General features: G+C 33.9%; 1 long non-coding RNA gene across 2 annotated transcripts in view; it reads left to right on the top strand.

Annotated features, from left to right (window-relative positions):
• Window positions 1-12,384, top strand: part of LOC147584666 (uncharacterized) — a 122,084-nt gene extending 109,700 nt beyond the window's left edge. For both annotated transcript variants that reach the window (XR_015255721.1, XR_015255722.1), the window contains one exon: window positions 12,274-12,384. This is a non-coding gene — a long non-coding RNA (uncharacterized LOC147584666). The remainder of the gene's footprint in view (window positions 1-12,273) is intronic.
• The last annotated feature ends 4,704 nt before the right edge of the window (window positions 12,385-17,088 follow it).

Genomic DNA, 17,088 nt, shown 5'->3' on the forward strand with positions numbered 1-17,088 from the left:
GTGGACCCCAGAATTACCTAAATGTCATCATTCCAATTTTCAGGTGTCATTTTTTTTTTTCAATGAGTAACTTTACCAAAGAAGTCTGTGCATTCAACCTACATAACAATTTATCATGCACTAGTTAACAAATTCATTGTAAGGTTTTAGGCAATACGGTATATTTTTATGATAGTTTTGAAACTTACTGGTTTTGTCTCTGTACCTTGATCATTGAACTGAAAGAATCCCGTTGTTTTCTTTCTTCGATTTTTCAGTGCTGTGAGAAGCAAGAGTTTCAGAACCCTTGTCTTTTGCATGCCCAGTACAAGCATTATGTTAGTCAAGTGCTTCGTCCTCCATAGCTATGCCTTCAGTAGGCATTTTCTTCCAGGTAACCACAGCTGATGATTTAAGTGGCAGTTTTGACATTATGTGCCCTAAATTACGACAGTTCCACTCTCTAATGTTAGTCTCATCCTCATTGCTTTAAACCTAAAGCAGGTCAGACAGCCCTAATCCTAAAATGTTATCCTTGAGGTCTGGCTGTTTGCCACCATGTTTGGTACTGATTACTGAGTCACTCAGGTTCCAGCTGCAATTCAATGTGTTTTAACGGGAAAAAATTAATACGATGGAATCTTCAAAACAACATCATCAACAACAACAACAACAACAAAGCAAAGAAATTAGAACCTAAAATATTTGAGCTAGTCAAAAGAGAAGTAGAAACTAATTACATATAGCATATTACAATTGTGAGATAAGTAGATTTCCACTGATACTTAATGCTTTTCTTATTATAAATGATACATTTTTATTATAATTTAATGTAATTATATTTATTAGCATTTTCAGGGTGCCATGAATCTTGAGATTGATATGTGTTTTATTTGTATTGTTGCACTGATCATTCAGAACCATACAATATTAGTACTTGTACAATGACTTCTTTCTCAATAAAAACATCAGGAATTTGGTGGTAAAGCCACCTGGCCAAGGTCAAACAACTGTTAGGGCTGAACCAGGGCTTGAAGCTTAGTCTCCCTTCCTGAATAACCACCCCCCCACCTTGTTTTCAACTGTCATATAATACAGTATCTCAAAATATAAAACTTCCAGCAGTATCCCAGAAGTCACTAAATTTTGATAGAATAGCCAGCACATGCAAGGCTGATATAAACAGATATTTAATATTTGTCTCTTCTGGTGCCATGCATAGGTTAATCCAAGAAGAAAAATGAAGGTCAGAACACATTCAAGTATTTTGACTTAGAGGCTACTTACTATTTCACTGTGACCATTGTAGATAATATTCAAAGGAAATTTCTGATGTTCATTCCTTTCCTTGCAGGGTATGCAATAGCCATGGAATATTATTTTCTTGAGATCAATTGGTTGTAGTCTTTCCTGAAAGGAGAGAAATGAACAAAGTGACCATATGTGTTCTTTTAAGATGCTTTGAATTAATTTGCAATTAATATTTTAAAACTCGAAAACCCACATACAGAGAAATGCTGATATCATAAGCATACCTCTAAACATATTATTGTAAGAAAACCCTTTATAAACTTCATCCAGATCATGGATCAGAATATTCCCTGCACTGCGGAAGCCTCCCTCTTGTCTCCTCCCAACACCACCCTGTTTTTTCAAAGGTAACCTTGTACTGTCTTCTAATTTCATAATACATTTTGCATGACTTAAAACTGTATATGAAGGAATTGTATAATGTATATTCTTTTGAATCTGGCTTCATTGATTAAGTATTATGTTATTTATTTATGTTGTTTACATCTCTAGTTAGCTGATTTACTTTGATGTCCAGTATCCTACAGTACAATTACCACTATTTATCCATTCTATTGTTGATGAACATTTGGGTTGTTTTCCATTTCTGATAATTATTAATAGTATTTGGATAGGGGGGCACCTGGGTGGTTCAGTCAGTTGAGGATCCGACTTCAGCTCAGGTCATGGTCACACAGTTCGTGGGTTCAAGCCCCGCATCAGGCTCTGTTCTGACAGCTCAGAGGCTGGAGCCTGCTTCTGACTCTGTGTCTCCCTCTCTCTCTGCCCTTACCCTGCTCACGCTCTGTCTCTCTATCTCTCTCTCAAAAATAAATAAATGTTAAAAAAATAATATTTTGATAGAAACTCTCATTTGTATTTTTATGAATGTGTACACACATTCCCATTGGGTATAAACATGTTCAATTTAGCCATAATATTTCTAAGAATTTTATCAACTGGAAGATTTTGACTCCCATTGATAGTGTTTGAGAGTTCCTATAGATCCATATCTTCAGCAGCACTTAGCTTTGCCAGTATTTCCCTTAGAACTATTTAAGTGAGTGTGTAGCTGTCTCTCATTCCTCTTTCTGAACATGCATTTACATGATTGTTAATATAGTTGAGCACCTTTTTACATATATTTTTGGCTAAGCATCTTTTGCCCATTTTTCAGTCAGGTTGTCTTTCTTGATTTACACAATCATATATATATATATATATATATATATATATATATATATATAATATTAGCCTTTTATCAGTTATGTGTTTTTCAAATATTATCTCACATTTAGTGACCTGCATTTCCATTCTTTTAATTTTGTGTTTTGAAGAAAGAAATTCTAATAAAGAGCATTTGGAGTAATGTTATAATCTTAGTGAGAGTGTAAATGTGGTTTCTAAAGAGCAGTTTTCATGAATGACTTACCTAATAAGTATTCTGAATTTGACATTTCTCTTTTATATAAGAAAATTATCTACTAACTGCCCAAGGTGGCTCAGTTTCTTGACCGTAATTGGGAAGTCTCAAGGCTTTAAGTCACAACACTTATAAAATCCAAACTGAAAAGAAATTCTTTCAATGAATACCTATATCTACTAATTCTCCTTCCCTTTGAAAATTACAATTGTTCCTATATTAGTGGTTCAAGTTGAATTTTTGTTAAAAGAAATTTCTCTTACACCCAAGAGGAATTTGTTCCCATAGCAACAGCATAATATATTTTGTTTATTCTTCTAGGCTGATAGCACTGCAGACTTTAGGTTTTGACTGATACTGATCTATTTTATTCTTCTTTGTAAGCTAAGGAATGTGCATTGCTCAATTTCACAGGAGACTAGACCCTATCAATTTCCACTACTTTCAAAATTTCCAACACTTCCATGTGATATTTTGAAAAGTGTGTCCCATTTCAGATTACTTCTGGGAAGTTGAGACTTTCTGTTTTCTTATAGGCTGAAAATCTTTGTGATAGTGGTGTTGTGAAATATATTTCATCTTATTCTTTCCTGTGCAGAAAACAAGTGATACGCAATTTCTTGGTCTCTTAATCCACTCTAATTGAGATCCTAATAATATTGATTTTATGCTTTTCCTGAGCATATTATTTTATCTTTTTAAATTTAATCTTATAAGGAGGTGTGTGTGTGTGTGTGGGGTGGTGGTGTTTGAATTAGAAGTTAATTCTAACGCTATTCTCTGACACTGGAAGTGAAAAGACATTTCACAGTTTTTTGGGTGACATCAGATGATCTGAGCGTATTACAGAATTTCCTCATAGGAAAGATTTCCTTTCACTTCAGTCACTTGAAAAAGCCAATATTATAACATTAATTAACCAGAATCATGAATCAGAATAGGAGACAGAAACACAATACAAAGCAAGTATCAATCATGGCATAGTTGTTTCATTCCCTGCCAGAGTTCTCAGTTTCTTAAATGGTAAATCAATCATACATGTTTGAAATGAATTATAAAGGAGGAAGAAGATTATTAAAGTGTAGTGCATATTTTGACAGCAATTCCACGATTAACCTTTAGTTTTACAAATAAGCCTCTCTTCAATGAGATCATTGCACAATGTTACACAACACATAAAATGAGAATTTAGAATTCAGACACTGTCTTGTAAGACAATGGATCCCACACATGATGTTGTCAGTCCCCTCTAGGCCTTTTGACGTGATCTTGAACATGGTATTTGACCAGATTTTAGGAATTCTGTGGACGCTGTAGTTGATCCTTACCATGACTAGAATCTGATACTTCTGCATACTGTTGCTGGAACACTCACACAACAAATCAATGTCTTCTTTATACAATACAGTTATGTTTGTGTGAATTAATAGTACATCAAAATTATATCAGTTAGTTTAAGAAGATTCTTGATATCAGGACAAGGCAGAGGCAGGTCATGAATTCGCCCTTATTTGTTGTTGCTATTTTAGACTTAATTTTGGGGGGCAGTTTTAAGTTCACAGCATAATTGAAAGAAAGGAAGGTACAGAGATTTCCTATAACCCCTCTGCCCCTACACATACATAGCCTCCCCCATTATGTACATTCCCCCACCAGAATGGTACATTTAAGACTGATGAACCTACACTGATACATCATAATCACCCAAAGCCCTTAATTTACATTACTGTTCACTCCTTGTGCTATATATTCTGTGGTTCTGGACAAATGTATGATGGCATGTGTCCATCATTATCATACCATGCAGAGTATTTTCACTGCCCTAAAAATCCTCTGTGCTCCACTTCTTTACCTCCCTCACCCACCTCCAACAACCACTGATCCTTCCGGTCTCCATAGGTTTGCCTTTCCCAGAATGTCATACAGTTGTAATGATACAATATGTAGCCATCTCAGATCGCTTTCTTTTACTTATTAATATGTATTTGAAGTTAATCCCTGTCTTTTTTATGACTTGATAACTCATTTATTTTCAGTGCTGAATAATATCCCACTGTTTGGATGTTGCACAGTTTATTGATCCATTCACCTACTGAAGGACATTTTGGTTACTTCTAAGTTTTGCCAGTTATGGATAAAACTGCAATAAACATCTGTGGATAGGTTTTTGTGCAGACATATGAATTTCCTTTTAAAATATTTGCTGTAGCCTACATTCCAATTTAAAAGGCTACTTCTTATACGTACTTTTGTGGGAAGGCTGGGTCATTGGGGTAGAGAATTGTTAGTATGTAGTGTGTAATACTGAAATATTAGAGAAACTGAAGATTGGTGAATGAGAACCAATTGCTAATGAAGTTAATCCTGCAGTCATCTAATCAGGTAGGCATCAAGATCAATTGTCATAAAATTTTACCTTTAGTAAAATTTATGCTTTTCCAAGAGGTGGTCACAGTACAAATAATAAAATGAAAAACTAGTGATGTGGCAGGTAGAAAATAAGATGGCCTTCATGACCTTTGCCCTGCTGTATTATTCCTGTGCTTATATTGTATTATATGGCAAAAGATAGATTTTCTCAGTGAGCCTAATGTAATTACTCAATTCTTTTAGAAGCAGAGTTTTCTCTAGCTGTGACAGAAATCAGAGATGTTATAAGTGTGTAAGATTCAGTGCACTCTGCTGGTTTGAAGAGAGGGGTGGACTCACAAGAACAAAGATAGGCAGCTTATAGATGCAAAGAAGAGACCCCAAATGACAAACATCAAAGAAATGGTATTTCAGACCTATAAACCACAAGCAACTGAATTGTTCCAATAATCATAATAAGCTCTGAAGAAGATTCTTCCCCAGACCATCCATATATAAACCTAGCCCACTCCATAATTTGACTTTAGCCTTCTATAACTGGAAAACAGAAAACCCAGCTAACTACCGAACTTATGACTTGCAGAAGTGTTGTTGCAGGCTGCTAAATTTATGGGAATTTGTTGCACACCAGTAGAAAATTAATACAATTTTCATTCCTGGAAATGGGTACTGCATTAATGAGTTCTTTAAATATGAAAGTTTTTTGGGGAAATGGTCAGCAGGGAGAGACTGGAAAAATATTTATTTATTTTTTAAAGTTTACTTTTGAGAAAGACAGAGTGAGAGACAGAGTGTGAGTCGGGGAAGTGGCAGAAGAGGGAGACAAAGAGTCGAAGTAGGGTCCAGGCTCTGAGCTGTCAGCCCATAGCTCTGTGTATGGCTGGAACTCACGAACAGAGCCATGAGATCATGACCTGAGCCGAAGTCAGACACTGAACCGTCTGAGCCACCCAGGAGCATGATAACAAGATTATATTTCCTTGAACAAATGGTTACTAGAAATAGGGCACTAAAGACATTGATGTTGAGGGGTCGGAAGGAAGTTAGACGCACATTATTGGAAACTTGAAGGAAAGGAGAGATCCTTTGACCTCTGCCTCTGAGATCAAACCACCTTCTCTCTGACTCTGATGCTCCTGCCACCCTTATTTAAGGATTTCTGTGATAACATTGGGCGCGTCTGGATTAGCCAGGATGACCTTCCCATCAGAAAACCTTTAACAATCAAATTTCCATTGTCCTTTTTTCCATATAAGCTAACATATTCAGTTTCCAGATATTAAAACATGGACGTGTTTTGTGGGTGGGTGACATTCAACCTATAGCAATATACCTTCTGGCCCTCAAAGATTCACATCCATCCCCAATATTCACACAAAATAACTTCAACCCACCCCCAATATTCCTCAGAAGGCTCAACCCATTACACCATCAACTCAAGGTACCAATCTCATCTAAATCTCATCAGCTTCAAAGTCCCAAATTTCATTATCTAAACAAATTAATTCAGGTTTAGATAAAGTTCTGGATATAATCCATCCTGAGGCCCAAGTCCTCCATATCTCTTGACCTGTGAATCTAGAAAACAAGTCATTAACTTGAAAAATACAATGTTGGAACAGGCATAGGAAATTCCCATTCAAAATTGGGGAAAACTGAAAGAAAAAAGGAGTCATGAGTCCTGAGCAATTTTGAAACCCAACCTGGAAACATCTGTTAGGGCTCTTATTTTTTCAGCTTTATTGAGATATGACTGATAAATAAAATTCTTGCTCTGAGCTCTCAGAATAGAGGCCATCCTGGTGACATCTTGACTTTAACCCTGTGAGATCCTAAGCAAAGTACTCAGCTAAGCTTGCCAGAATTCTGATGTAAAGAACTGTTAGATTCTGGAGAATTTTATAGTGACTTTTAGTAAGGATCTTTTTTTTTTGTAAATGTTTATAATCCATCTATTTAATAACCTGTCTCAGAGTTTTATTAGGTTTATCATTTATAGGTTGCAGAATATGTTTTCTTATTTCTAAAATAAAATTTTAAAAGAACTGTAACAAAATAAAAGAGTGTTGTTTTAGCCCACTTGATTTCTGTTAATTTTGTTATGCAGAAATTGAAGATTAATATATGGGCAATAAATGACATGATTTAGTGACATCTCGGATACCATGGTCATATAGCACCCATTTTGGGTATTCCTCTCAGGGAATCATTCTGATTCCAAAGTATCATTCTGTAAATCATAATAGAGTTTGAAAAGTCTCATGAAAATGTGGTTTCAAAATATTCTTCAGTGTCTTTGATTTAGTATCTGGCTGTTACATAACTGTATAACCAGTTTGTTGCGAACTGCTGTGGTGGGAGGCAGGGTATAAGATGTCATTGAAGAGGATAGAAATATTCAACATCAGTGGCATAGATACTGGTAATCCCTAGAAGACTTGCACTCACCCTCCCCTGTAAAATGATATTTTATTAGTTAGGGAATTTTGAGTGAATTAGTGTTTACTAAAAGCCAAGAGAGAAAGTCAGCTCAAGGTCTCAAAAAAATAATTCTGTAATCCTTGTTCAGAGAGTTAATCCTGATGAACATTAAAGATATATGCCAGGGATACTGGGGAACGATATATTGCTATAACTCAATGGATGCTAATGATAATTGTGTTTCATGTAAAAATGATGTTTGAGACAAAGAATTGAGAACAATAATAATGTACAAAATTTAACTCAGAATAATTTTGAGTTTCTCCAAATATAACTTAATAAAATGTAATGGAGTTCCAAGAGTTAGCCCTAACCTCTATTGAAATTTTTTTAAAATGCCTATTTAAAATAGTTGGAGAAATGCAGTGTCTGAGTAAGAATTTAGTATAGCTACAAAAGATTCTGAAAACCCATTGAGATTCACAATACCAGGGCTCTTTTTTACATACAAGAAATTTCTGAAACTAACCAGTGGTGATGTTTTAGTATTTTTTATTTAAAATCTATTTGAAGTATATAGATTCTGTTAATTTATTTACTTTTTTCAGGAAGTTATTAAAATAATCTAACACCTTAAAACTACAATCTTTATTTGGAATAAAATATCTCACACTGCTCATATGTTAAACTGTTGAGTTTTAAAGGAATATTAACAAATCATTTATAGAAGATTAAAGAAAGTTTTAAGAAGTTATTAAAAGTAAATTTTTGTGTTCTTTAATCATTCTGGTTTTACAGTAAAATATAATTAGAGTTACTTCCTGAAAAAAAAAGGCTAATAATATAAGCTGTAAATACTAAACAATGCAGTAAAATTGAAGAGATGCAATTAATGGATTAAAGGGATTTGAAGAAATTAACAATTTGTCAATAAAATCAACAAATAGCTCCCCCCCCATTAGATCATATAAATATTAGACTAATAATGCTACTGCCTGTTATCTTTAAAAATAAATCTCAGGCTGGGGCACCTGGGAGGTTCAGTCGGTAAAGTGGCTGACATCCGCTCAGGGCATGATCTCAGGTTCGTGGGTTTGAGCCCCGCTTGGGGCTCTGTGCTGACAGCTCAGAACCTGAAACCTGCTTCAGATTCTGGGTCTCCCTCTCTCTCTGCCCCTCCCCCACTTGGGCTCCGTCTCTCAAAAATGAACAAACGTTAGTTTGTTTTAAATAAATAAAAAGTAAAATTAAATCTCAGGTTAAACCAGAAAGGCAACGTGTTAGTGTGTTACAGTTTGTGAAAAATCACTTTGTGATAAAATTCTGCTTCAGACCCTATTGTCAGTGATGTACATTTATACACATTTGACTGGATTGACTATGTTACTCAGTGAAACACATGACTGACTAGACTTTTTTGGAGGTAATGTTAACAAAAAAAATTAACAAAATAGCATAGTTAAAGAACCTTCAAGAATACTTGATTCTTAGTAGCTTTAACTATTAGATCTGTTAAGTTTTCCTCCCTTAAAAATAAAAAGAATCCATAGTACTCCTCTTTATTATGGCCAATCTAGTTAGGTAATATATCTTTGAAAAAAATAGGCACATTTCACATCACCTCTTTCTCTCATCTCTGTATCTATATGTCTACCTGTCACTGTCTCTTTTCTTTCTTGCATTGTTCTTAAAGAAAAGTGACAAAACTACTTTTTTTTTAATTAAAAAAATCAATTCCAGTAAGTTGGTAGTAATTATAATAACTTCTGAAATGGGAAGTTCATATAATAAACAATAACAAATTACCATTATTTATCAATCAGGTACAAAATAAAATTTATTGGAACTAGAATATTTCCTATACACAAAATTTTATTATGCTCAGTAATTAATATAATCATACTATGCTGATCTAATTAAAACTGAGATTTTTTTTTACATATATGTGATAAATGCATTCCAAAACATTTAAGTGATAAAAGAAAGGAAATTAATCTTTCATAAAAACAAAAGTGCTTACTTAATATATTATATAATGATATCAGGATATATTATTAGTAGAAAAAGCACGTGTATGTTTTCTACTGTGAAATTATTAGCTTTCATTGAGTGACTCGTTTAATATAAATTGTTTAGGGTAATGGATTCTACTATTTCCACTGAAAATGCACTGTGAGCTTAACTATTACTTCTTACCTAGACTTAAAGGGAAAAAGCTATTTACTTAACTTGAGTTAGAATATGTTAACCTGGGGCGCCTGGGTGGCTCAGTCGGTTAAAGCGTCGGACTTCAGCTCAGGTCACGATCTCACTGTCCGTGAGTTCCAGACCCGCGTCGGGCTCTGGGCTGATGGCTCAGAGCCTGGAGCCTGTTTCTGATTCTGTGTCTCCCTCTCTCTCTGCCCCTCCCCCATTCATGCTCTGTCTCTGTCTCAAAAATAAATGAACGTTAAAAAAAAATTAAAAAAAAAGAATATATTAACCTGAAGCACTGTGGTTTGGACGAGAATATGTAAAACTATTTTATGAATTGGTTGAAACTGATGGCATTAAGTTGTAATCTTATATATGTTTATAGAATGGGAATGACTTAGGTGTTTGTTCTAGGTCAAGAAATTTTCTGATAATTATGTATCAGAAAAAATTACCTCCTTTTTACTTAGATCTTCTATCATATGGTGGGATGAAGAAGCATTATAGCCTAACAAAGGTAAGCACAAGTTCCAGTCAGAAATTACTTGCGTTGGAATCTCACCTCTTCCACTTAGTGGCTATGTGATCAGGGACAGATCCGAGTATCTCTTCAGAAGGGTCTCTTTCAGCTCTATTGTCGCTCTCTTATTTCTTAACATGTTTAAACAAAGAGACTTGCGTTTCCGTTTGACAGTGGATTCCACATATTTTGTTGCTGATCCTATTCATAAGTTAGTATGTATGAAAAAAATCCTTGGAACTATGCCTGGCATGGAGTGGCAATTAATTCAACTCTCAAATTCCTCAAGTTCTGAATATGTTTACTAGGAAGTCAGTTACATATATTGCTATTATAAGGCACTTGGCACTTTTTATTCCTGAGTACAACGTGCCTCTAATCTCCTGTGTTGTTAACAAATTCTTGCTCATCAACATCCTCTTTCAGTAGCTACTGTATTAATGCAAGTAATCAACTTGTTAATATGAATACTTTTGGATTACAAGAAACAAATTTTAATTTCATTTCTTATTTGTCAGACAGTACTCCTTGCTTAACTATTTGTGTGTGTGTGTGTGTGTGTGTGTGTGTGTGTGTGTGTGTTTATATTTAAATGCAAAGTAAATCCAGGAGGATTTAAGTTGTTAACCTGAAAGATGTTTCCCAGTGAATGACGAAAATGTTAGTATATCATTATTAAGACTCTTACTTGACCTCTTAATCTTTTAATCATCTTCAAATTCTTAAACTAATACCTCTGGGATTTTTTTTGTTATGAGAGTAGAAAAAAAAGGCACTCAGTCTTTCTGATTTGTGTCTATAAATAGTTAATTTTATTCATTAAATGTAAGACCTGTAAGAGCAATAAATATGTTATTTTTGTCATTGCTGAAATATTTATGTTTATTTATTTACAAATAATAATAGATCAAGGAGTATTTGGGGATGAATAAATTGGTGTACTGAAGACAAAATGTAGGGGCGCTTGGCTGGCTCAGTCTGTAGAGTCTGTGAGTCCTGATTGCGGGGTTGTAAGTTTGAGCCCCACACTGGGTATAAAGATTACTTAAAAAAATAAAATCTTAAAAAACAAGAAAAGAAAATGTAGATTATCTATCAGCCAGCCCAGGTTTTCTGGATGGAACTCCTGCAATCACATATCCTCACCTTTAATATGGCACATAGCAAGCCTTTTCAAGCTTCATTCACTGACTTTTCTTCAGTTCAGTAGTATTTTCTTCCATTATATCAGTGGTCATTGTTTTTAGCACAATTGTTCTAAATTTCCATTAAAAATCCCCATTGTTTAAAGATTTCAGCTTTATTTGTTATGGGAAATTGGCTACATAAAAGTGTTGGAAGAAACGGTTTGTTGGTGGAGCCAAAGGAGAAAGGGAATTATGAAAGAGTAGAAGGCAGGAAGAGCTCCTTACGTGCCTTGGCTCAAACACATGACTTGCATGTGTCCCTCAGATTCTGGACACTCAGCCACTCTCACTGAAACTTGTTGGGTTAGAATAGCACTGATGCTATCGAGGAGGAAACCAGCGGGCTGATGTTGCTGAAGACCCCTGCAGCCTCTGCCTGCTGCTGTTGTTCCTGGAAGATCAATCAGGAGCAGAAATTGAAAAGAAATGGAAGGAAACCATGAAACAAAGAAATCATTTTCATTGATTACAGAAAAAAAAAGCCATTTTTTTGTCCTTTTCCCTGTTAATGTGTCATTTTCCCTCTCTTTAGGTTCACATATTTTCCTTTGGTTCACAGAATGCTTCTTACTCAATATTATGTGAATGTTTCTCAAGTTTTATTGAAAATTAAGTGACTTTTATGTAATAATCGAATTTCTAGGTTTGGGAGTCTAGATCTCATTAAACAGATCATTCCTGCCATCCTTTGAAGTCCCTTTGTAGGCCATTAGATAGATCATCAAATAATCAAGTATAAAGTAGAGAAGAAAAACATCCTGTGGTAGTGAGCACTCTATGGAGAATTAAAATAATGATACAATACATAGTGGCTTGTTAGCTATCCTAGATGAGGCAAAGAGGACAGACTCTCTGAGAAGCTAATATTTTATCTATTGTTTGGGGGACAGGAAGGATCCAGATATCCAAAGACAGAGGTACAGATTGTCTTAGGAAAAGAGAAGAACAATTGGAAATATCAGAAAGCAAGAACAAGAAAAAAAAAAAAAAAAGAAAACTGGCTTTCTCAGATGACCAAAAGAAGGTTGATGTGCCCATGTAGGGGTTAGGACTTTAACCATGTAGGTTAAAGCCATGTAGGACTTTAACCAATTTAAAGAATCATTCTCATTTAAATATGATGAAAACTCATTGTATTTTTTTTAAGCAGAGGAATGGCTTAATAAAAAAAAAAACAGACTGGAATTTCCATTGATTTAGAATACAGTAGAAGTAATGAAATATCACTTACAATACTAGGTTATCAAAAGAGTGTGGCTTAACTTGCAAGCTTTCTCTTCTGCTTCTAGGGAAAACGTCTGTCATGCTATATATAAGCTGCTCTATGGAAAGCCCTGTGTTGTGTGGAATAGAGAGAGCCCACTGGCCAGTAGTGATGAACTGAGGCCCTTAGTACCACATCCTGAACTGAATTCTACCAATAATTATGTAGATGATTTCAGAATTAACCTCAGTTGAGCCTTAGACTTGAACTCAGTTAATGTCCCCTGTTAAGATTTCAGATGAGGCTGTAGCTCTGGCTAAAAGCTTGACTAGAGTCTCATGAAACTCTCTGATTCAGAGGCACCAAACTAAGTCACACCTGCGTTCCTGATTCACAGAAACTAGGATAGAGCACATTTTTAAACCACAGTGTTCTGATTTAATCGTTTTGTTGATTAAATCATGCATATCAGCAGTGTGTATGTATGCATGTATAAAGATTTGAGATTTAATATAGTGGCATATTGGGATAAAACAGTGTATATAAGTGTACTATATCTAAATTTTGGAAGTTCTTTGTAAAAATATGATTGAAATATCACTAGCCTTAGTTAATTCAAATGATGAGGTTACCACATTTCTCATGGTCTCGTAATTTATTGAGTGGTCAGAAACTTTTGATGTGCCCCTGGTTAGAAAATATTACTGTATCAGTCAGTTTCAAGTTTCATTTCTGGATACATGAAATGGAAAATTTTTAAGTATTTCAGAACTGGCAATGGGTTTATATGTTAAGGTATAAAGAAAGATTATGATTTTCTTTATGCATGAAAATATAATAAAAGAATGCTAGGTGAATATAGAAACCAAAAGAGAAAGGAAAACTTTGAAGATGAAGGAGACAGTTTATAGCATAAGCATGACAAAAAGAAGCAGACAGATAGCAGTAAGCAGTCATATTAATAGTGGAACATTAGTGGAAAGATTTATTAACTGCTGCAGTTACTTATTGGCTTAGAATGGCCTTAAATCTTCCAGGGCTTGTGACTTGTATGTACCGTCTATGGACTTTGAAAATGTTATCCTCTAAAGGAAGTTTTGAACTGAAATACAATACAGGTCACATAAATAATTTAATTTTTCTAAGAGCCACATTAAATAAAGTAAATGGAACAAGTAGAATTTATTTTCATATATTTTATGTGATGTATTTTTCCAAAACATTATCATACCAATATGTAAGCAACATAAAACTTATTGATTGAGATGTTTTATATTCCTTTTCTCCCCCAAACTAATGTGTATTATAGCATACCTCAACTCAGACTAGTCGTATTTGAAGTACTTAATATTTACTTGTGGCTAGTGGCTACCACAGCTTAGCCCTGTGTACCATTCCACACATGTTTTAAATAAAATCACACACATATCATTTATTATGACTGAAGTTTGTTTCTTGGAAACAAAAGAGCCTACCTAAAATATAAATCAACTATAGCTAATTGAGTTCATGTGGATTATTAAAAAAAACCTGGGTTATATTTTAGGACCTGTGTTTTTTAATATTTTTGTAAATTACTTGATTAAAGATGAAACACAATAAACTGTTAATAAAATTTCCCATGACAATGAGAATGTGAGGATGATTCCAAATCAGAATTCCTAAGGGTTCAACAAGACTACATTACATCTACCAAGTCCATATTTGGTAGGAACAACTGTAAAGCTCCAAATTAATGTTTAAACTGAGCTTTATAATGCAGGACAGGAAAAGGCATAGCTTATGAGCATCATTTAGAGCAAACACAGAAGTGTTAGCTGATGTAAAATTATGATAATCTAGCAATTTTATGGTTACAGTTCCCTTGGTAACAGTAAGAATAGCTGGAGAGAAATCATGACGATAGCTCTGGCTGATCTAGACAGACCGTATCTGGAAGGGGGTTCTCGGTTTTCACTGAGACACATTAAGAAAGATTTGAAAGCTGGATAGTGGAGTAACTAGCCTAGAGTAGGACTCAAACCACATTTAAAGATAAATGAATACAGAAACTGCAGAAGTTCTACCCGCAAACGGGTAGGCAGTGTGTGTGCTTTGGGTGAGGAGGGCTGAGAGGGGGCCGGCAGCATGTGAATGAACAGGAAAGAGATGGGGGATTTCTGCTCTCTTTAGATATTTCAAAGAAGTATATTTGAAAGAAAGTAAGTGGCCTGCAACTCAGAAGAGACAAATGGGACCATTGGTACAAATATGTAAGACTTTAGCCATATTTATCTTAAATCTATCCCCATAAGGAATTTGGTCTTTCAAAGCAGTGATTATCTGATTGCTGTGTTACAGCAAAAAAATAGATGATTCTTGGGCTACACTTAAAAAGGATCCCTGTGTGATTCTTTGAAATGCATACATTTGGCCTTCTGATAATTAACTATAGGAGGAGAAATTTAAACAAAACAGATTTAAGTATTTACAAAGTAAACATCCAATACCCAGAAATAAAACCTGACATGATCTTAGTTTCTAAGTATTCATTTCTAGTGTTATCTTTATACAATTAAAAAAATATATAAATGTGAATGTATTTTATGCAATCTTTTATTATAAAAGAGAATTATACAGTATGTACTTCTTATGTTACCCTTTTTAGTCTAAGTTACTTCTCTCCAGATCAGTAACTATAGGTCTAAGACATTTAAACAGGTAAATAATATTCTAAAATACAGAAGTGTCACAATATATTTAATCATTTCACTATCAAGAGACATTTATACTTACTCAGCTTTCATAAACTGTAAGCAAACATTCTTTTACACCTGTGAAAGATTACTAGAAGTGGAATTGCCCTGTCAAAAAATAAAATTTCTATAGTATTGATGTGATATATTTACTTAAAAATGCAAATTAATACATTTACAAAATGGCTTTCATATAGGGAACACATCCATAAAAAAGGAACATACAAGCAAAAAATAAATCCTAAATTGTTAGATTTCAAAGGACCTGAAATTTGTTAATATTTCTTTTTCTCAGTTGAAAGATTATGGCTTACCAAACACACAAACACATAAACTCTTACACCTTGATTTCAAATAAAAAATACTCATAAATATCTTGAACCTTTATTCAAAATTTGAAAAAGAACAAAAACTCTATCTTAAACATGTTGATTTATATTATTATATTTCTTTAAACTGAAAAATTCGGGTTTATAAACTAGTTTCAGAAGAAAAATCTCTTTAAAACATATCATGCACTTTTTTTTTCCTACTGTAAAATATAATATCACTTTAGATTGACCCTGAATACACTGGGTATAACAACCTAAAATAAAACATAAAATTGGATAAATATTTTCCCCTGACATATATTTAATATACAAATCATTTAATAGGGTTTGGAATTAGTACTTAAATGTGTCTTCTTTCAACTCTCTTATATTCATGCTATGCTTATTTTTATTTTTATGACATAAGTTTCCTTTCAATATCAAAAAAAAATTGCTGTTCTCCTATGTTTAATTCTATACAGATTTTAGTACAAGTCAATTCCAATCAGGATTGCTCCATAATCCCTGAGCTCCCATACACTGTTGAATTATCTTTCTAAGTAGTCTCTGCTGCCTCATTCAGAAGCATTTTAAATTATGTAAGACCTGTTTCAATTACTCAGAACATTTTACAAGTGATTTCAGGGCCCAATTTTATGATATTATTAAAATGTAAGGTATTTCTGTTTGAACAGTTTAAGTTCCATGTCTCTGTGTTAAAATACTGAGCATACCTGCTAATAGACAAAATTTTTGATATACAAAACTGCAGATCCTTTAAATGGGCAGCTTAATTTGTCCTGTCAAAAAATAAGTCTATCTGGATAGTCTGTAAAGATTGTGCTTGAGCTGTTTTAGCAAAATTTATGTACAAAGTTGGGCAAAAATTCCCATTTATCTTTAAAATATAAACAATATGTATCTAAAATATCCAGGAAATTGTGATATCCTCCATTCAAAAATTATTTATTTATTTAAATGTTTCTATAATTTCATTCAAATAAGGAACTTTAAAGAACAATATTTTAAATGTTCTGTACCTAGGAAAATTATCTTTACAAAAACAAGTTATTAAGAATATAAGCTTACATAATTGAGGTGCATAAGTAACAGTAAGAAAGCAATCCAGTTAAAAAACAAGCAAAACCTGTGAATAGACGTCTTACCTATGAATATAGTAGATGTAAACAAGTATATGAAAAGATGTTCAAATTCATATATCATGAATTACAAATTAAAGCAATGAGATGCCGTGGTGTCCCCAGAATGACAAAAAATACAAAAATCTGATAACACCAAATGCTGACATGGATGTGGAGTCATTTGTTGCTGATGGGAATCCAATAGCTATTTTGCTGTATAGTCTGGTGGTTTCTTAACAAATCTTAACTTAGCCTACCATATAGACATACCAGTCACATCCCTAGATGTTTCTAGTAATTTCCAGCAAATGAG

This window comes from Puma concolor, chromosome A1 (assembly GCF_028749965.1).
Source record: "Puma concolor isolate L17-30 chromosome A1, mPumCon1.1.hap2, whole genome shotgun sequence".
NCBI classification, from domain to species: domain Eukaryota; kingdom Metazoa; phylum Chordata; class Mammalia; order Carnivora; family Felidae; genus Puma; species Puma concolor.